The 22378-nt window shown below is 43.4% G+C and overlaps 1 long non-coding RNA gene across 1 annotated transcript; it reads left to right on the top strand.

The window, feature by feature from the left end:
- The first annotated feature begins 4155 nt into the window (after window positions 1–4155).
- On the top strand, window positions 4156–18519 carry LOC117847680 (uncharacterized). The gene is made up of 4 exons (XR_004638684.2): window positions 4156–4575; window positions 11372–11546; window positions 17782–17829; window positions 17931–18519. It is a non-coding gene; the product is annotated as an uncharacterized lncRNA (long non-coding RNA).
- Window positions 18520–22378: the final 3859 nt, after the last annotated feature.

Raw genomic sequence — 22378 nt, forward strand, 5'->3', positions numbered from 1 at the left:
CAGTGGCTCCCCGACGTCGCTGGATTGGTACCTTCATTTGGCCATTTTGCATCTTACGATCTCATAGTTTCTCTCTTGATAGATGGTTCCATCCTTATTCCCTGTGTGAGACATGTTTAATTTTAGTACAAATGATTCGGTTAACTGAAAGTGTTGATTTAGTTTAAACAACAAACTGAAAATGTTGATTTAGTTTAAGGAACAAACTGAAAATGTTGATTAATTCTGTAGTCTTTCTCTGAACAGAGCTCTGACGGCACAAAGAGAGGCGCCAAAGTGAGCTCCCTCTGGTTGTTGATCTTCACAGAACTGGGGGACTGCAGCATCTGCAAAGGACATTGTATCAGTAAGTTTATGACTTATTCCTGAAACTTGCAGCTTCCAGCGCATAGAATGGAACTATAATTACCATTCTCTATCAAGGGTATGTTGCAAACCTCATCATCCATAGTTAGGGATGCTTGTGTCAAAACAACAGATAACCCTGTAGTTTCATTTGCCACGGTAGTTGGGCAATGAAGTGTGACTAAACCTGTGATGTCAGTTGTAGAGGTGTTCGCACAATGTTCAGAGCTAGAGTTCAGGTAGACATTGAAGTCAAGTGATTCATCCTGTGAGAGTATGGTTCAGTTAAGGATCTGCTTTGCACAGTATTGTTCACATAACAAAATAACAAGGAAAATGCTTTTATGTTTTCTTCAAAAGAGAACTGAACTCATTCTAAAAATCTATGCTCAGCTTGTTAGAAATTCATCAGTGCAACTCCTTTAGGATATGCTTCTATGTGCAGTTCTCTTCTATTCTTCTTGTGTGTGAAAATGTTAATAAAATATTTTTGCAGAAGAAAAATTTCATCTGTGCTTGGAATGTTGTGAACCACTACACATCTTTTCTGGGTTACTACTGATGTTGTGAAAAATGTCAAATTTTATTTGAAGGATGAGAAAGGTAGCTGCATTTAGAATGCGGAGAAAATCTTTTTAGTTTCCTTATCCAGGAGGTATACATGCATTACCATTTGTTTTTAGTCGATTTCTGGAAAAAGAAAAGGAAACTGACATTGGGTACCTAACAAAGGCGGCAGCACTGGCACACTCCACTACATCATCATGGTCTTCACTTGAAGCCCGTCGCTACGAGCTGCGTACAACTCCTGCAAGATGCAAGCACAACGAGGCAAGCATCAGTTCCACCTCATTTGTGCACATTCTGATAAATCATATTTCCTATCTTGCATGTTGTCTTTGCTACTGCGTGTGTGCCATACAAACCTTGTAGTTAGGAAGGCATATAATTCAGACTTGCACTCAGATGGATGCAGGCCGTGCCAACTGGGATGATAACATTACAAAAATATCCCTGGACCTCTGCATTGATGAGAAGAATAAGCTCAACTACAACAAAAAGGGCCTAACTAAGCTAGGTTGGCACAACCTGTACACAAATTTTAAACAACAGACATGCAGGAAATATTCCTGCAAACAGCTTTAGAACAAATTTAATGCCTTTAAGATGCAGTACAAGGATTGGATAAAACTGAAGGACAAGAGTGGTACTGGGAAGAAGGGTGCTGTGCATGACACTGCTGTTTTGAGGGAGGCTTTAAACCAAGCTGAGCATTTCCCTCACCCACCCCAAGGTGAGCTTATTTTGTTTGTAAGGTTTATAGTAACTGGACTGCCATTCTAAATTTGTATAACAATGTTGATATGTTAGAAAGTACTATTTGGTGGATTCTGGTTATCCACTGCGTGAGGGTTATATGGCACCATATCGCAAGGCCAGGTACCATTTATCGGAGTTTAATGCCAAAGGTCCTGAGAATTTGAATGAAATTTTTAGCTACCATCATTCATGCCTTCGGAATGTTGTGGAAAGGGCTTTTGGAGTGGTAAAGAATAAGTGGCAAATTCTAAGAGGTATACTGTTATATACTATGGAGAAGCAATCAAAGATTATTATCGCATGCTTTGCGCTACACAATTTTGCATTGGACAACAATGAACTTGGAATGGTTGGTACTGACATGTTTGGTCATGGCACCTACCTTATTAGGACTGGTGATGAAAATGATCCTGCATCAGATTGGTTAGCCGCTACTGCCAACGATGATATTAGTAAAGTTCGTGATTGGGTTGTAGCAGGACTTTATGGGTTGCCATGATGGAAATATTTTCTCAATTTTCTAATTTGTTGTTTGAATGTAACCTATCAATTTCTTTCTAATTTGTTAGCACTGAAATGTTCTAATGGTATGCATATCATTTATTTTGTGCATGTTTGCATAAGCTATGGTAAATGAAGTCCATTTCAATTTATGGTTCCAAATTGTTGAATGTGAAATGAAAATGGCACACTATTGATTGCTTGTTTAAAGTGCACAGCTGGCTGCCGTTGCTGCATGGCTGCACCTCATGCAGCAGCTGGTCCTTGGCTGATCAGCAATTGTAGCAGCTAAATGGCTGGCTGCAGCAACTATAGCAGCTGAATGGCTAGCTCATAAGCTACAGCAACAGCCAGCTCAAGCGAACAAGTGATTGGTAGTGACTGTTAACCTCATTCTGTAATAACTGTGCAGTGCAGCTAAAGTTCCACTGCTTGCATGGCTAATATTATGTTGCTTTCCTAAGTGGACTAACCGTTGACCTTACGTTGTATGATTCTTATGGACATGTTTTTAGGGGTCAATTACTTGTATATATGTACATCTACACAATATTACAATTGTGGTTTTTTTAGATTTACGCTGGAGCTTTTTTACGTGAGGTAGTTGAGAAGCTTCCTACACCATGAATTTCGAAGCTTGTTCAACATCCTTTAGGCCTAGTTTGATATATATTTATTTTTGAACAATGGCCTAGTTTGATATTGGTGGTCTACATCCAAATTCTAATGATTTAATTAACACTTGAACTAAAATTCCTTTTCTTTGATAACGTGCCCGAGCACATGTTCTATTAAGAGAAGGAAGAGAGCTGCTTCATATAGTTTTTGATATGTATTAAGACATAATATATATTTAGGTGCATAATACAATCTATAAATTTAGAAAAATAAAATGATCTATAATTTGTAACAGATGGATCACGTAAAAACATAGCAGGACATGAAACGGGGCTGGATAATGGCCACTGCAGCAGTTTCGACAATGACAGATAGGCTCTTGTCTTTTCCTACTTTAATATAAATATAGCACCTAAATAAGAGAGTTGTTTTTAACTTTTTTCTGGGCATCGAACAAAAAGTGTCAAACTTAACCGAAATATCCAAATGAATGGACAACTTTAATTTCAGCGTTTGGTGGAAAGCAAACCAATTACACTACGATTCGTGGTTTCCATGCGCTTATCTTAGTCATGGCTGGTCCAAATTCTTTCCACCACTACCAAATTACAACGAAACTATGCTGTAAAGTCGATGCTTGTTCAGAACAAGTATATCAGGATAAGGATCGCCTATGTTTCTAAATTATATGTTCAAAATTTAATCAAATGCATTGAACGCTTATTTCTCTCTTCTAATCCTGATTCTACGACTTACACCCTTACACGACACATATAGTGTCATAGTGAACAATTTTATAGCCCGCCCAGGTAGCTAGATGAGCATCAGAATTGTACGTCTGTCTGGTCAGAAATGGAAGTACTGGCATCTGCAGAGAATGCCGAATGCTACATTGCTACTTCCTCCGTTCCAAATTATAAATGGTTTTAGCTTTCCAGGTTCATAGATATTATTATGCATCTAGATATAGTGTATGTCTAGATACATAATAATATCTATGAATCTAAAAAAGCTAAAATAATATATAATTTGGAATAGAGGAGTGACATTTCCACATCTTTCAGTTTTCGCTGTCCCGTGCGCTTTTTCTTGCTTCTACGCAAGGGAAAGATCACAGGCCGAAACATGATGGAAGCATGCCTCGACAATGCTGCTCTCAAACTCATCCAAGAGAATAGGTGAAGCTCCATCTCCCATGTGCAAACTTTCCACCCCAGCATGGTCGGATTGGAATTGGTCTAAAAAAAAGCACGGTCGGATTGGAATTGGATGAGGTGAAGCACGCGTTTTTTCATGTAAGCCCTCTCCAGTCACTTAATTTATATAAGTTAGCGTTTAGCATGCTGTTAGTACTGTACGATTTCAGAGGGTTAGGAAGTAAAAATCATTATTTTTTTCCACTAAGGGCCAAGCCCGTATTTCATTACTCCACGAAGCAACAAAATTACAAAATCTGTCCAGCCAACAAAATTACAAATGGTTTAGAAAGAAAAGCAAAACTAAAGACACCAGGATAACTTTTTGGCACACATGGCCTGTCTCCTGTGTCACGAGCGAAACCATCTACGACATTCAGATAGAAACTAAAACCAACAGAGTACAGGCTGATAGCCATACAAGCCGAAACTAAGCCTATCGCCCTTTTGGGAGTTTGACAAAGGATTTGGTTTGCTTTGTGAGCATTTGAGAATCCGACTTCCATCACTGAATCAGCACCGTCCCAGTGTCTTCCGGCATGGCCTCCTGTGGGTGAATGTGAAGCGCCGCCTCCGCTTCAGCCCCTACTTCCAGGTTTGCCTTGTCTTCAGCTTTTTGCATACCTGCCCAATAGGATATAAAAGAGGAAGCTGAACATATAATCTCTGTAGGAGATTTAATCATTTTTGCCTCAAAGCAGGTTTTATTCCTGGCTATCCACAAAGCCCAACATATGGCTACTAGTCCAACCATATGATATTGCTGGAACATAGGCATGATGTTTTTCACCCAAATCCAGTACTGATTAAAGGAAGATGGGCCTGCAGTTGGCCCCTAACACCATGGGAATTAAGCTCCAAATGTATCTAGCTAGACAACAATCGAAGAAGATATGGTTTATGCTCTCATCCTCAGGGCAAAAGCTGCATCTTTTGTCTCCCTGCCAGTTTCTTTTCATCAAATTATCTTTGGTTAGGATCACATTTTGTTGTACCAGCCACATAAAGATTTTAATTTTTCAGAGGTAGCTTAGCTTTCCAGATTTGTTTATGAGGTTCTCCAGTCTTAGAACTATGCATATGATTGTACGGAGATTTCACAGAGAAATTTCCAGATTTCTCCCACATCCAATTTGGGGAATCTTTTTCATTTGACAAGGCACAACTTATTAGAATGTCTCTTAGTCTTCTGAGGTGTGATTGATTTCTTTCATCTAACCATCTTCTAAAAGTAAAAGCCCACCCTCTTGCTACTACTTCTACTGCCTTTCCATGTCGTTCGATGCAGATTTCAAAAAAACTCATGGAATTTCTCCTTGAGAGGCAAGTGGCCACACCAGGGGTCCCCCCAGAAGTCAGTATCCTCTCCATTCCCTAGCCTCATGGTCCTTCCCCTCAAATACAGTTCTTTCACCTTAAGCAGACCAGTCCACACAAGGGAATTGGCGCTTTTCCATTTCAATTGTGGTAAAGTATTTTGTTTTACGTATTTCTTTTTGACAATCGTTTGCCAGAGCCCCTCCCTGATTCAAGTTTCCACCACCATCTACAAAGTAGGCACATGTTCATTTTTCTCAAATCTTGTATGCCTAAGACCCCTTTCCTTTTGGGTTTAGCTATTTTCGTCCATTTCACCAAGTGTTATTTCTTTTTAGTTCTACCCCCTTACGAGAAGAATCTTTTCCTAATGACATCCATCCTTTTTATAATTGTTTTTGGGAGCATATAGATCGACAGACAATATATTGGAATGCTGCTTAAACATGCATTTAACAGGTCAGTCTCCCTCCAAAGGATAGGGAGCTACCCATCCATCCATATAAGTTTTTCATGAAGTTGTAGCCAATCCATGACACGTAGCCTTGAGCCTGCTACAGGCACTCCAAGGTATTTGATAGGCTAAGAGCCAATAGAACAGTTCATCAATTCAGAGTAGGCTAAAGATTTATGTTCATCTTACGAGATCATGATGACTGTTGGTATATTTAATGATTACGAATAAATCCGCAAGAGTGCAGATATATCGTTGTAGCATTTCATCCAAGAATATTCCCAAGGGTACCGTATTTCCCAAAGAAAGGCGAGTAGGTCTAAAGAGTTTACTATGCATATGAGTATATCATAAGATGGATAGAGACAATACTTAAGGCAGGGGTAAGATAGATAGATAGATAGATAGATAGATAGATAGTGTGACACACACGGGAATCATCTCAAGATAACTAAGCTAGGGAGAGGGACTAAGAGTTAGCTCTAGGTTCATATGTACTTCCTATATACTGCACAGATCATATAAGCATAACATACATATACATCGTATAGAACTTAGACCTATGCACCCAGGCACACATGGGGAGACAGTACCCATACTGGTTCCGCCCAGTAAAGTTACTGCTAATTTCCAAACTCCTACAATGTACTTGAACGTGAGGGATTACGAAGGACCAACATGGCTGTCACCACCTACAACCTACACCTAGCAACTCATGGGGCAAACTCATATCCAATAAGGTTAAGCAATCCAAGCACCATGCTTGCATTAGTAACAACACTCCAGCAAACCCGAGCTATTGTGACAAGGGCTGAAGCCACCATAGAAATGGCCATTGAACCGATGCCGTAGCATAGATCAACTAAGCTATCCAAGATATATATGCACATAAAATATAACATGTAGCATGGTCTCAAGGCGTACATGGACGTATATAAGCCTATACTATGATAGCAAGGGTATACGACTAGCATACGAGCGTATAAGCCTAGCACATCAACATAGCAAGGGTATATATGTAACTCATGCATATGAGAACCAAACACAACACTATGTAAAGAAGATGTATACTTTGAATAGAATAAAGTCATCCTAGAAATAAAAAGATACAAGAGCCATACCCTAGACTCCAAGGAGACCTGGAACCTGAAGTAGAGCTACTCTAGCCTAACTCCACTAACTTGGAAACTAAGATGGAGAGAGTGATTCACTAGTTGTGTGTGTGTCCTATAATGGAGCCCCTCCCCTCATATTTATAGGCTCCAAAAGGTGGTTCTGGCAGAGGGATCTTCGGGGAATATGCCATAACCAACGTAGGGGAGTCACCACCAATCGCCACGTGGAAGCTGATCACGAGGGGAGCCAGAGGCGGTTCGGACGATCCAAGGGTGGCCGAACCCCTGGTGGCCCCTCTCGCAACCGCCTTCACGTGGTAATCTGACACGTGGGTCGCAATGGCAGTTGTGTGCGTTATCCGATGGATTAAGACGGCTGTGGTAGTTTTTGGACCCTTCAATCATTGGGATGCACATGTGGCGACCTCCCTTTGGCCAGAAGCGTGTTTCTTGGATCCATAGAGGGTGCTTTCTCCATCTTTTTGTTCTTATTCACCTGTAACCAAATATTCTCCAAGGAAAAGTGGAACTACATTATTCAAAACCAAATATGCATGTAAGAATTGCTAATCCTCCTTTATTCTTGAGTATATTGACGGTCATATTTGGTACTTAACGATCGTCAACAATGACTTCACTTTTTTCAAAGTTTATTTTCAGACTAGACATTTGTTCATATAAATAAAGCACAAGTTTCATATTTTAAGGATTTTCCTCATCGACTTGCAGACATAGTATTGTGTCATCTGCTTATTGTAGGATAGCAACCCCATTGGTAACATATTTAGGGACTAGCCCTTTAATCAAGCCATTTTCTTGAGCCTTGCTAATCATTTTAGCTAGACTATCGGCTGCTAGGTTAAAGAAAAGGGGAGACAGAGGGTCCCCTTGTCTTACCCCTTTTCCACTCTTAAAGTAACTCCCTACCATATCATTAGCTTTGATACTGAGAGTCCCACTTGTAACTACCTTCTTAATCCACATACACCAATTTTCACAGAAGCCCCTCTGAACAAGACAGTAAAAAAGAAAGTCCCAACTTATTTTGTCATATGCTTTTTCAAAGTCTAGTTTCAAAACCAACCCTTCTTTATTCTTTATTTTAGTGTCATGAAGAATTTCATGTATGCTCATAATCCCATCAATGATATTTCTACCTTTTATGAAGGTTGTTTGACATTTGTTTATTATCCTGCTCATACAACCCTCAAATCTTAACATCAGGGTCTTCGTAATTATTTTGTAAGTGACATTTAGGAGGCAAATAGGCCTGTACTGTTGTATTTTCATCGCTTCTTTTAGTTTTGGAATCAAGGTAATAACTCCGTAGTTCAACTTGCTAACATCTCATTTGTGTTCACTAAATCCTGCAAACAGATCTAGGAGATCTTTTTTAATCACCTCCCAACAGGATTGGTAAAATTCTATTGGAATATGCTTGGGGCCAGGTGTTGTGTTTTTCTCCATTGAGAACACACATTTTCTTATCTCATCTTCAGTAAAAGGTTTGGTGAGGAAGTCATTTTCTTCTTCAAAAATCCTTTCAGTGTGATCCCAACAGTCAGGATCCATTTTGAAGGCTGGGCTGTCATAGGGCCCAAAAAGATTTTTCTAGTATCTTGTTGCGTGCTTTAAAATATTCTCATCCCCTTCAATGTTCTCCCTATTAGATTGTAAGTCAAAAATAGTATTTTCCTTTTATGTCCATTAGCTACTTTGTGGAAAAAGTCTGTGCTGTCACCTTTCAGTAACCAATTAGAATTAGAATGTTTATGCCAGTATATTTCCTCTTCCTCCAAGATCTTGAGTAACTCAGTTTGGATGAATGTTTTCCTATCTTGAAGGTTTCTTGGAAGAAGCCCTTCTTCTTCCAATTTCTCTAATTTGAGCAATTCATCTTGTAGCAGGCGTTTATATCTTTTGGTTTGGCCTTTTAAATTGAAATGCCAACCTTTTAAAAAAATTCATTTTGTTTATCTTAATGCACCATTTTTCCACCGCATCTTTGGCTATCACTTGTCTGTCCCAGATCTCTCTTATTTTTGGAAGGAACTTAGCATGTTTGATCCAGGTAGTTTCAAAACAAAAGCACTTGATTTTTTTTAACTTTTTCTTGTTCTGTACACAATATCAAAGGATGGTGATTAGACATATATCTAGGCATTTTCCTCTAATTTGTTAAGGGGAATTCACTTTCCCAATCTATACTCATTAAGACCCTGTCTAGCTTTTCCAATGTTGGATCTAATTGGTTATTTGACCAGGTAAACATCCCCCCATTCAACAAAAGGTCTCTTAAATCATAGGTGTTGATAATCCAATTAAACATGTCAGTAAACCTATTTCCATGAAAATTTTTATTCTTTTCCTCACTAAATCTCAAGATATTAAAATCCCCTCCAATGAGCATGGGGGCTTTTCTGTTTGCACAAATGGAAGACAATTCAATAAGGAATTGTTCCCTTTTCTCCTCATTCCCATAAACTGTTGCGAGAACTATCTTTTTCTACAATTTTTTATCATATACATTAACTACTATTGAAAATTCCCCCACTTCAAAGCTGATCACATCAAACTTTTTCATCTTGACACCACAAAGGATCCTACCAGATCTGCCTTTAGAGGGCAACCAGTGCCAGGCAAAATTCTTGTTGGGGTCAATTTGTATAAATAATTTATCTGAATACTTTTTCTTTATTGTCTCCTGGAAACCCACAAAATCAGCTTGGAACTCAAAATGGAGATCCTTAGTAAAGGTTTCCACGCCCTTCTTAGCAACACCTCTACAATTCCAAATGAGATGTATCATAATTTACGTTTTCCTATTTACCACTCCTTTCCTGAGATTATACCTAGAACTAATCTTGGGTATATCTTCCTCTGCACAGTAGGTCTCAGAGTGCTCTTTGGAGTTTTTGATGATAAATTTCTTTGTCTTTGCTTTTTTGGCTTTTTTTTCTTATTTAAGATTGGTTGAAATCCTTCATTATCTGACGAATCAAAGTTCCATTCAATAAATTTGGCCTCCTGCAAGGGGAGAGCCTCAACTTCCGCACACTGATTGTCATTAACAATGTCAATATTTCTTTCATTGAGCTAGCACTAGCCCTTTCTAGGTCTTTCAAGATATCAAACTATTCTAAGATGACATTAGTAACATCTACCTTCAATTTACTACTACGAGCAATGGTTTCGGTATTATTGAGAACTGCAAAGGAGTTCTTGGGGATTTGTTTGTTAATTACCTTCCAGGTTCTTCTTCGCCGCTGCAAATTGAGCTTTGTCTGAGATCTTCATTCCTCCTAACTCTTGTTTCTTCAATCTGTCACTTTGTCTTTGCTGCCCTTGTTGAGCCTTGGTTACCAGTTCTCCCTCCCCCGTTGTGTTCAATGTTTGTTTCTTCCAGCACCCTAGTTGGCAAGTCTCTGTTGAGTTTTTGTCCCACAGTATGTTGGTTTCCAACCCCTTAAGTTGTTTCATTTTTTTAGCATCTTCTTCTATTAACTTTTTCCAATCTGGTGTTCTTGGAGCCTTCTCAGCTTCCTCCCATGTCTATCCCCCTTGTTCATTTTTCTCCTCAGCTTCAATGACCAGGTGTTCTTCTTGACTGGACTAGTCCATCATCGGGTTTTCTTGAGTCCCCGTGAATGGGCTGGGTAAAGTGGCTCTGCTGCAACCATTTTTTTCTTCTCTGGTCACCTCAGCACTCTCTTCCACAGTGATAGTATTCTTTGTTTGGCATTTGAGATCTTTGTTTCCCTCATCCTTCTCCTTTAGGCTTTTGCCAAAACTCAAAGCATTTTTGGCTTCTATGGCCGCCAAGGGGTCATATTTGCATTTGTGCAGATTGGTGCCATATTCATCGATCGCTACTGATGTATTGTTTCTAAGTTGCATTCTCCGCAATTTTTGTATTTCCAGGTGTTGGAATGTGCCAAAGTTTAAGTGTTCCCCTCTAGAAGACACTACAAGAAATGTGTTGATCTATGACGAAAATTTTATGACACATTTGTTCTCGTCATAGATCTATGATATTTCTGGCTGAAAATATCATAAAGTTTCACATCCGAGCAAATTTAGTGACAAAGTTATAGAATATCATAAAAGTTGCCACTATAGCCGAAAAGAAATCATCACTCGTTACATGATGGTTTTGTGATAATATAAGGTCCGCGAAAACGTTATAAACCAACTAGGATCCCACATGTAAGCATTTGTTGAAAAATAAGGTGTGCAAAAACGTCATAAACCGAGGGGGGTCCCCCATGCAAGCATGTGTTGAGAAATAAAGTGTTCCAATTCATCGTAAAATCTAGCAGGGTCCCACAAGTCAGTCTTTGATAAAAAGGAAGGAAAATAAAAAGGTAAGAGGTCCAGAGCAAGGGTCAAATGACCTCTTGATTCTGACGAGTCAGCACTACCACTGAGACATAATGCAGTTTATAGTTTTTGAACAAGGCATCTCCTAAATATTACAATTCTAATAAGTGTGGTCCACTTCCCAGTTGCCGGCCAGAGCAACGGGTATATCTGCAACAGCGTACACTGCAAGGGACTCCCCGGCGTGCTCCTGTTGGCTGTGTCAAAGACTTGAGCCTAGAGGCGTCGGTGTGCCGATCTGCGACGGGCGGCGGGATGGTGCATCCTAGTAGTGAAGGGAGGAGTAGGAGCTATGGTCAGGTGAGTCCCCTACTTTGTGCCGCTACTTTGCCCTTTCGTCAGAGGGAAGGGGATTTCTGGAATTAGGGATTTTGATTAAAAGCAGTAGATTCCGATTTCATCCTACCCTTAGGTTTGCATTCTGATTGGTGTTAGAAGTTGATAGGCTATAGTTTATGATGTGCAAAACTAAACATTGATTTCAAGTTACAATGACTTTTATGAAGCATGCGAGTATTCCATCATCTTCTTCTGTTGGTAGCTACTGCTCGGAGACATCTTCCTGCAATACTACCCATATGCATCTTGAAAACAAGTGTGATCATGGATTGAGAGCCGTGGTGAAGTATTCTTGGACCTTTTTCAACCCTAGCCGCCGGTTTGCTTGTTGCCCAAAGGTAATGGCTACCTGCTTCACAGATATTTTGGTTCTGTGGTTTCATGTTACTGTTGTCAACGGCGATTTGTAAAGGGGCGTTTAATTTGTAGGAAGAAAAAAGCAATATGGTTACATGATCTAGGTTGATCCAGAATGGGATGATAGGTGTGGCGGATCCACTTCGGATTAGCTTGATTAGACAGGGTTAAGCCGCCTAATATGCGACACCTGTGCTTAAGTCAAGCTAACACGAAATGCCGTCGGATTTTATCCGATTTAACCACTTAGACAAGATCGAGTTTAGCAACCCACACGAAGGTGAGTGGTTCCAGAGAATACAACGAGTCCACTGAGTTAAACAAGTTTTACCCATTTAGTTCGGCCATAAAATCCAACATCAGAGTTTGTACACGGTTCAAAGGAAAACAACAGAAGGTAAACACTAGCGGAAGACTTCGTCGGGGTCGGACATCCCTGGTGAGGCCAACCGGGACATCACTGAATCCTCTCCTCGCCGTCCGAGGAAGGATCCCACTCGACCGTCCAGCCTGGCGGAAGCTGGGGCGGCCAAGCACCAACCAGAGAGGGGTCGGGCGCAACAACCTCACCTGAAAAACAGGAGCCACAACAAGGCTGAGCTACGAAGCTCAACAAGACTTAACCGATAGGAGTAAGAACTACTCCTCCTTCTAGACATGCAGGGCTGTTTGGCTGAGGGGTTTATTTGCCAAAAGCACTAAGTACCCTATTTTCAAGTTTTAGCTCCGGTTCTAGGTTCATTTACCAGTCTAAGTTGTGCCACCTATTCTAAGCATTCATAGAACCAAACAAGATGTATAGATATAACAACCAACATTGCCATCATCAGATTCCTCATTTACTCAGGGTGACATAGCGATCAAGAAATCTCAAACTGTGAGAGGCAGACGAATCGATTCGAGTTCTTTAACCATGCATGGTGAACCTAGCCTCACGACATCCGCGCACCCGGAGGTCGCTTCCTGTGTCGGCCTTCCCCATCAATCCCCTAACCCGTGTCGGGCCCATTTCCTTTGGTGCAAGGTTCCACAGACCCGGCCTCTGCCGTCCTGTGACCACGCTTGCCACCACGTGCGACAACTAGCAGGGGAAACTCCATTCCAAGAACAATGGGGCGACCGCTCACGTCTAGGTTCAATCAGGTACTAGGCTTCCTCATCCCATACTAAGTATGAGGCTAGTACTTTCAAACACTTGATCACGAACACCACCATTGTCGGGCCTTAGCAAGATTTCATAGACAGACGGGGCTAACATCCGACCACCAAAGAGTTACCCAAAACCCTGCCCCGTCCATCGTCCTTATAGTTGTAACAGAAGATAGACATCCAACTCCTACAACCGCGAGTGACAGGAGATCACTCGACTTTTACCGTCTCCTAGTTATGCAAGGCGACTACACGGTCCAACAGCTAGTGCTCAGATCATGGGGACAACTAAGTCATGCATCTAGGGTTTCACACAACTCCTATACGTAAATGCACAAGCATGTTACAGAAGGCATGCGCAAGTCTGGTAAAACACATAGGACTTTCATGCAACCGGGGCTTGCCTTCAAGCAAGGAGGACGGGAACTGCTCGACTTCGGGGGCGACTTCGGCTTCAGCGGGCAGGAACTCAGCTACAGCTTCTTTTTCTGGCGCCGGGTGAAGCTCGTAGAAGCCGTCGGCGAGGTGCAGCTCTACACGAATGCAATGCAAGGGTTAGCATAGACAGTTATTTCAACAGCAACACTGGCTCGCCTGAGCCTAGAAACTCGCGACAAAGAACAGGAGGTTATGGTGGTTCAAGAGAGCTGATGATGATCAAGAGGTAAGGGTAGAAAAGGAACTCATGATCTGATCCTTGAACTAGAGGATGTGGTATACCAGGGGTCCTTAGACGCAAGCGCTGAAGGGTTCCCCAGTTTTACACATACACCCTCGGGTTGAAGAAAAAGATCACAGCCAAGCCCTCGGGCGAGGCGGATATAAGGGTCGGCGGAACAGATAGGGTAGGGCGAGACGGAACCGGGGTCGGGCGGATAGGAGGGGTCGGGCGAGGCGGACTGGGGTCGGCAACTCACCTTCTTCCTGAAAGGAAAGCTCGAGGTCGGGAAGAAGCAGACTTGGGCGGAGGGACTAAAGCTTCGAATAAGGGCTAAGACTGGGAATGCTACGGCGGCGGCGGTGCTTCTTGCAGATCACAAGAGAGCTTTTACGCAGCACGGAGGAGCAAGCGGCTGGGTGACTTGGAGAAAACTGAGAGAGAATCTGAGAGAAGAACTCCTCAAGAACTTGGTGGGTGGCGCTAGGAGCTTTGAGCAGGGAGCGAGAAAAGGCTGAAGGCAACAATGGCGGAGGGAACTCCGGCGACTGGTGCGTTCCTTTTATAGCTGCTGGAACGGAGAAAGGAAGCGGCGCGGGAGATAGAGAAGGGGAGCGGCGCGAAGGCCGGGGAGAGGCAATGGAGTGCTCTGCCGGGGCGGCGATTGAGCGAAGAGGGCGGTGGTGCAGAACTCCGGGGGTGACGCCAGCGATCATTGCGTTCTGCCGTCAGGGCGGCGTAGGAGCGGGTAGACCGGTGGTTGAGATTTGGCGGAAAGCGGGCATCGCCGTGCGGAAGATTTGATAGAAGCGACCGGTTTAACGGCGCTAGAATCGAGGGCGCACAGGTGAGAAGACAGGCAGCTGCGGGCACGCGGGCGAGCGCGGAGCAACAGATTGTCGGGCGGCTTCTGACAGAGCGGGGGAGAAAAGAGCTGTCGCGGCCGCGGTCGGGGTTGGCGGTGGAGGAATGGTCGTGTAGCGGCGACCGGGCGGTGCGACTGTGGCTGAAGGGACGGAAAAGACGGGCGACATCGGGCTCTGGGGCCGGGATCTGGCGGCGTGATGATGGGCGCGGGAGGCGAGGCTCTGCAGAAAGGGGTGCAGAGGGGCTTCCGCTGCCATTGGGGAAGGGGGCGCGAGAACCCACTTGGTCGCTTGCTAGAGACAAAACTGAGCGGCGGGCGTCGGAGAAGACGAGCCACGCGGCAGGAAGGCGCTGAAGCGGGCATGCAACTCGAGTGCGCCTGTCGCGGGGGATCTGGGAAAAAGATCTCGCGGGTCCACCGGGCGGATAGAACGGATGGTTGAGGATGCTTAGCAGGATCCGACGGTGGCTGTGCTTGCCGGGGTCGGGAGAGGAGCGAAGCGGAGAGGGGTCAGATCTCAGGGGTCGGGACCGGGCGGATAGCTGAGCACTTAGGCACGGTTAAGCAAGACAGATAACTAAGGTCAAGGGCTCCGATCAAGATTAACTGGGAAGGTTTAGGGGTCGGTCGTTACAATAGGGCTTTTGGTCTTCTGGTGAGGCTCATGAAGAAGAAGGTGCAAGCAGAAGAGGATGCAAAGAAGAGGGAGGAAGAATTGAGAAAAGATAACTATGAGCTTAGAGAGATTAAGAATGAGTTGAAGACGGTGCGACAACAACTTCAGAAGGCTATTGCCAAGCTGAAGTCAATTGGGAATTATAGAAAACTCGCGCACGTGCTGCTTGCTTTATTTGTTGTTGTCGCGGGATTGATGCTTGGTGGGAAGGCTAATTAAGTAGATGGTGAAGTCCTTAGCTATGGTGAACAATCTTAACGTAGTTTTGTTTGTCTGTATTTGTGATGTTCCTATCTATGGTCAACCATCTGGATTTTGTCTGAATTTGTCAATTTGTGATGGTCCCAAGGCACTTGCAAAAAAAAAGTTGTTTGTGAAGTTGTTAGTGTTTTTACTCTAGGAACACTCTAGTGAAAATTTGATAAAAATATGGCAAACACGAGACCACATGTTTGTGGCGGGCAGTCCATACCACAAGACCAACTAGATTTTACGGTTCTTTATGGAAATGAAAACGTGCCACCGAGGCGGGCGTTGCCTATACTCCCCGTAGCCGTTCATCTGCACATCGACGATTCATATCGACTATTCAATGCCACGGCCTCTAGCGGTTGCCGTACCGGTTCCTGTTCCCGTACGTTCTTCGAGGAGCCGGTTCCCATCCTCGAGAGGCGTCGGTTGCCTAGTTTTCCAGGGAAGCCGGCGCAACTTCCCATGGAAGACGAGAAACTCCTTATTTAATCGACATTTCCTCCACCATTGGCGTCATCGCCATTTGCACTACCATCTCATCCCCGATGTGGGCACCTCAACCCAGCAGCCCGACCAACGCCATGAAGTGATCCATCTCCCCCTCAACCTCTGCCTCCTCCGTTGCCCCGTCGCGCCGCCTCTCCCCAACCGGCTCCCCCTCATGCATCGAGTGATCCTCCGGAGCCTCCTCCTCGCCATCGCGCTCCCGTGGCGGGTTGTCGTCGTGTTACCGCCTCGCCGCCACCCGCAACTTCACGGGAGCACTACGGCGCTACGTCCACGAAGTGGGGTCATCCCGCTACAACGGTGCTTCCACGTTGGGATCTTGCTCTGATGCCGCCGACCTCAGCCCGCCGTCGCTCACGGATGGTTGTCGTGGAGCCACTGAGGGATCCCCGGCGTGTTCCCGGCCTCCTCTGACGGTGCGGGAAGCTTCACCCACCCCTGTGCCCTCGTCGCCACCTCGGAAGTAGACCTTGACGGTGACCCTTGCAGCTGATGCATTCGACTCCGACTCCCAAACGGAGACGGACTCGTCTGATGACCGTTGCCACGACTACCGCACACCCTTTCCCTGAGGCGACGCTTTGCGCGTCTTCCGTCGCGCTAACAACACCTTCACGTGCCCCGTCTGCCTCAACACGAGTCATTGATGGAGGATCCTGAATGAGGTCGAGGTCAAGGACCACATCCTGAGGATGGTAAAGTCCCCGCCCCTAAGGGGCGAGAACAAGAAGAAGTGGAGCTGCCACCGCGTTGTGGCCCGGAACGAGGGGTGGATGGAGTGAGCGAGCCGCGCTGGTGGAAGATCAATGTTGTAATCTTTGCTATGCTGTTAATTAGTAACTTTAGATTTCATTGGAACCCTAACTATCTTTGATATGATGTTATCTTTTGTTTGTAAGATAAATGGAAAGATCGATTCCCTATTTTGTAGTTCGAAGATCGATTCCCTATTTTGTAGTCCGAAGTTTCTGCTCTATTTGCTCTGTGATGGGACATCAACAAGAATCTTTTTATCTTCCTTGGTGCTTTGGTTTTCCCTGGTCATGATACTGCGTCATAGCCTGCCATGCCATGTCTTGTCATGTGATTATTTGTTCTTATTCCACCGCACCGCAACAGACTAAAAACAATGGCTATCTTGTACTGTGTATTTAGAAACAAATGACTATCTTCCCTCATCAGTTTTTTGAGAGGTTGAAAATCAATACGTGATGAAAATTTTAGTCCGTCCTTTTTACTTTACCGACAACGGATCATACTTCTGTACCTCGCCAAGAATCGCTATTAGTTCCAAGCTTTTCCTAGGGAGATTATTTAGATCATTTATTTTTGTTATGATGTTAATTAGTAACTTTAGATTTCGTTCTCCTACTCGCATACCCTATAAACCAAATTATACTATTCCTTCATTTAATTCCCAATGGGTCGTTCTCCTACTCGCATGCCCATAGAAACCAAGGTGGATCGAATTTTATGTTTTATTTAATGTTGGAATAGTGCATCCATTTTTTGAGAGGTTGAAAATCAATTTGGGACGATTAGTAACAAATGATGTGATCATATTTCTTTAGCGAAAAGTAATTTTCTCGGTGTATTGTGTTAGATTTGAGATCCTTCTCTTACCTTGGCTGCTCTAAATCTATCTACAAGGCCGACATCTGAATTTCTATGGTCATGGTACATTATGTTCCTTATATCTAAGACAACTAACCAAATACTTATTGTGCAGAACCTAGTACCACATTCCTACATTGCTAAAATTCAATCACATGTCGTGGTATGTAACTAAACAAGTGATTATCGTGCTCCTAAATTCTTTACTTTATTCAGTTGCTTTGTTTAAGATTGAAGTTTGACTTCTGCTCTGTGCATTTGTAGGCTGAAATATTGAAAACAATCCTTAGGGTTGCAATACCAAATTCCGGTCCTCATAATTTGCAGTCAAGTCCCATCCTTGATGATGCGGTCGTGCAGCCAGCCTCAGCTACAAGCTCAAGATCTGAAGTTTCTTTAGGAGGGCTACAAGAAGCTGTAGAACTAAGGCAACAAGTTGTTGAATAAGAGCAAATGTTGAGCAACTTGGAGATGAAGGCACAAGCTTCAGATGCAGCAATGAAAATGCATTATGAGGAGATTGAGAGTTTGAAGAAAGCAGTAAGAGAAATTGAATACCTCCTTCATCAACTGATAAACTTCATAGGATTAGGTCAATGGGTTTCTTAGGCATTTATTCATATCCTCCCAGCTGCTTTTTGCTGGTTTGTGAGTATTGTGGTTTGTGCTCAATGTGTTTCTAGACCAGCTTTATTCTTAGTCAGAGAGATATCATGTATAGTGGTTTGTGATCTCTTATGGATGATATGCTTGTGCTTGTTCTTTGGTCATGCATAATAGTGTGTGAAGTGTGATGAGAACAATTATTTGTATGTGTGGTATGTACAGATTAATTATGCTGTCAATTACAGAATTAATTTGTATGTAATATTAAATTAAATTATATTTTAATTAAGAGCTACCAGGGTTACACCCGAAATTAACTGGGCCCAAAATTTCGTGGGCTCGCCCCCTCGGCCTATTATTTCGTGGGCCTAAACAAAGTTATGATGCCAGCAAATGTTCGGCTAAATCCATTAAGAATTGGGCCTAAATAAAGATATGATATCAGCATATGTTGCGCTTGATCCAACAAGAATTGGACCTAAATCATGTTATGACGTCAACAATTATTGGGTTCGGTCCATGAAGAATTGGGCCTAAATCAATCTATGATGATATCAATTATTGGGCTCGGCACAACAAAAATTGGGCCTAAATCAATCTATGATGATATCAATTATTGGGCTCGATCCAACAAGAACTAGGCCTAATTCAATCTATGACGAAACAGTTTGTCACAACCGTCATGCCACATCATGCTGTGGTCCGACGTGACATGCTATGCAGGAGCCAGTTTATGACGACATGTGGGATGAATTTTCATTCGTCATTATCTTAGTGACGCACCGAAATAAGGAACGCCACTAGTCACGGTTATGACGCTCGACTAATGATGAAGGGTTTTCGTCACTCCCGCATCATAAATCATGGTTTATGATGCAAAAAACGCATTTATGACACTTTTTTGGTTCATCACTAGTTGGAAGATTTATTGTAGTGAGAAATGATATCATCAAAGCATAGTCCCTGATCTTCACTATCTTCCTCACTAATCCCCTTGTTTGTTCCTTCTAAGGCTTCCTCTGTAGCAGTTTCTTTCCCGTCAATAGAGTTTTTGTGTCATCCTGCCTATTGCCTTGATTTTCTTGCATCATGCTGTCCACTGTAGCACTTGCCACCTTTTGTGATCCCTGACTGAACCCCATCCAGTGGTCTTGTAGAGTGTTTTGACTGAGTTATTTTTGAGGATCTTGCTCCAGCATAGGAAGTACTCCCTCCACCCTGGTGAAGTTCATTTCCTCCTCCATTCCCCCATTTTGGTTTCTTGGGAGATGGGTTGTCTTCATTGCTTCTATCGGTATTTTTGGTCCATTTATTTCCAGTTTGATTAGTCACCCCTTCTACCATAATTTCTCTTTGAAAGGTGAAGTAATAGAAATGTAGATCAAGTAGCCCTTCCACCACTGCCGGGACTTTGGAAATATCCCTACAGCCAATTTTGATCCTAACATAGTCCCATCTCTTCATGTTATATATTCTTGTCGACTTCCAAAGGAATTCCCACCAAAGATCCAATATAGCTTATCTTCTTCTTGATTCTTTTCTCCATAGGGATTCTAGAAATCCTGAACCATGCTGTCTCAATTTTGTTTTTAGCACCAGCATTTAGGTTCCACTGCTTCATCCTAAAAGATACCTCTGGAACTGTTCTCATCTGCATTCCTGTGAAGAAGGAAATCTCTTCCACTTTCTTTGCTTTTGGGAACCTCATTTGGAAAATGTTGTTTGCCAAACTTTTAGCATATCATCTCCAAGTTGAACTTGGTCAAGGTTGAGCTTTGAATTCGTTCTCAATCTGCTTCGCAGTTACAGAACCATTTGTTATAGTGATCAAAGCACAGTTAGCCATGTCTTTTGAACTTTCATCTGCCTCTCCATCAAGAATTATATGAAATCCCTACCCCTGGGCTGCGAAACCACAAAATGGAGCAATATGATCCCATGGCATTGTCTCAGTGCATACTATCTGTACATGCCCTTCCTTTTTACGCCTAGCACACGTCAGTGGGTTAGCACATTCCTCTGGCCTATGCCCAGAACTCCCACACCTGCAGCAGCTTCCATTGAAGCTTTTGATTTCTTCCTTTCTTCTATCCCCCTCATTCACCAAATTTTTCTTCTTCTTGCTGGAATTTTTAGCTATTTCCACATCATCACTATCTTTGCTAGCAAACTGATTAGCTTCCTCATGTATTCTGGATTCATTCCCCATGCTTTCACTCTATGTTTTATTGGCCATCTCCTTCTCTCTACCATAGTTCAAGTTTTGCCTCAGGTCAAATTGAGGTCCTCTCTCATATCCCTAGTTCTAAAATATGCCCCTTCCCCTGTTTCGCCCCGAAAGTCCTGATGTCTTCCCCCTCTGAAATTACCTCTTGTTTCATCCCACAGGCCAAGATTGGAACAATTATCTATGCTCTAAAATTCATTCGGTCTTTTATTCCTAGGTCTATGCCCAAATCTCCCTCCGCCTCGAGGTGCTCTCTACCCCCCAAAATTGTCTCAATCCCCCATGTGCTTGTTGTTAATGGGATTAGATTTCAAAACTTGCACAAACGATCCAATATCACCACCTAAAGTAGAGAATGGGACTACCTCTGCACTGCCAAGGGGAGCAGAGGAAAAGGATTGAGTAGGTTTTGTGATTTTCTTAGACGGAACTGGAATTGTATCACACGTACTTCGCCACAGATGCACCAATGTGTTCGCTAGATCTTGCTCCAAATCTTCTGGATGGGAACATCGAGGGTTCTCCTCATCCAGAATTCGTCGACCCCCCCTTTCTGATGAACACCCAGGGTTGACCAGGTTAGGGTTTGCGAGTGACGGCGGGGAGGAGAAGTGGGAGGTGGTTGCGTGCGAGGATGATGTGTGGGGTTTATCCGAGATCCCTCTCCACCCGATTCGCAGGACTCTCTCTGACCGCCATGGCCCAAAGGTCGGGGGAGTGGGTGGGAGATGCGGGTCCGAGTTCTCACCTGTTTCCACGCCCCCTGCGTGCAGACCATCGTGAACCGACTCTGCGCGAGCCCCTCCTGTTGGCCGTGAGGACACGGGCGGCGGTGCTTGCTTGATGCCCCGTCGGCGGTGCGAATTCGTCGGGCCTCCCGGCGGTGGCGACGGCTCTCCTGTGGGGCTCTCGTAAGGAAGGAGATGAAACATTTCCCTCGTAGCTGCATCAATCAACCCAACTCGTCTGACCCCCCTCCCCCCGGAAAAAAAATCATTATTTTATAGATCTTGAATATTAAGAAGATAGGCAACCTAATATGCCATATGTTGGAGATTCAAAGAGGCTTCAAGAGTAGAAAGAATTATTTTATCGGCATAAATGTATCGGATAGTACTCCTTCACTTTCAAATTGTATGTTGTTTTAACTTTTTTATTCATAGATATTATTATGCATCTAGATATAGTGTATGTCTAACTTAAAAAAGTTAAAATCACTTACTATTTGGATCGAGGGAGTAAGCCAGATTTATGCTAATTTATTAGCGGACGGCAAGCAGAATTTATCGGTGATGTCTGCAAATCAGGATCCTAAAAACTACTAACAACAGATGAAAAAAATTATATCAAACGTAGCTACAAGATCCAACTCTAGAGCAGACTGCTATTCAATTCAGCTATAGCAATCCACCTCAAAATAGAAATAAACTAATATCAGAGGATCCACATGGAAGCTTTCCAGAAAAATTAGTAAAAATCCCTATCCAAAATCGTCACACTCGCTGCACCACTCACCCACCCACCAGAACCTTCCCGAACGGACTCTGTAACTTTTCTAACCGGTTTTATCCTTACCCGCGTCCTCTGCAGTCTGCACCTAAACTAGCGGGTCCATGACCCCACATGCCAGCGCACACAGTCCAAGGTGTCTTAACTTCCGCGTTACTCATGCCTCGGCGCTTTTGGCACGCAAGTCGCCAACAGTGGCAGGCCCAGATCTGGTTGCTAGCCACGCAGTCACGTCGGCCACGTATAGTAAGATGAGCAACTGACTTATGGGCCCAGGTCTGTGTTGGCCCACTTGTCATTGGAATGGAAGGATTCGTTCAGGGAAGCTACGCGGTAGGGGAGGGAGACCGGACCGGCACGTCCCGGGCAC

The sequence above is a fragment of the Setaria viridis genome, chromosome 3, assembly GCF_005286985.2.
Source record: "Setaria viridis chromosome 3, Setaria_viridis_v4.0, whole genome shotgun sequence".
Taxonomy (NCBI): domain Eukaryota; kingdom Viridiplantae; phylum Streptophyta; class Magnoliopsida; order Poales; family Poaceae; genus Setaria; species Setaria viridis.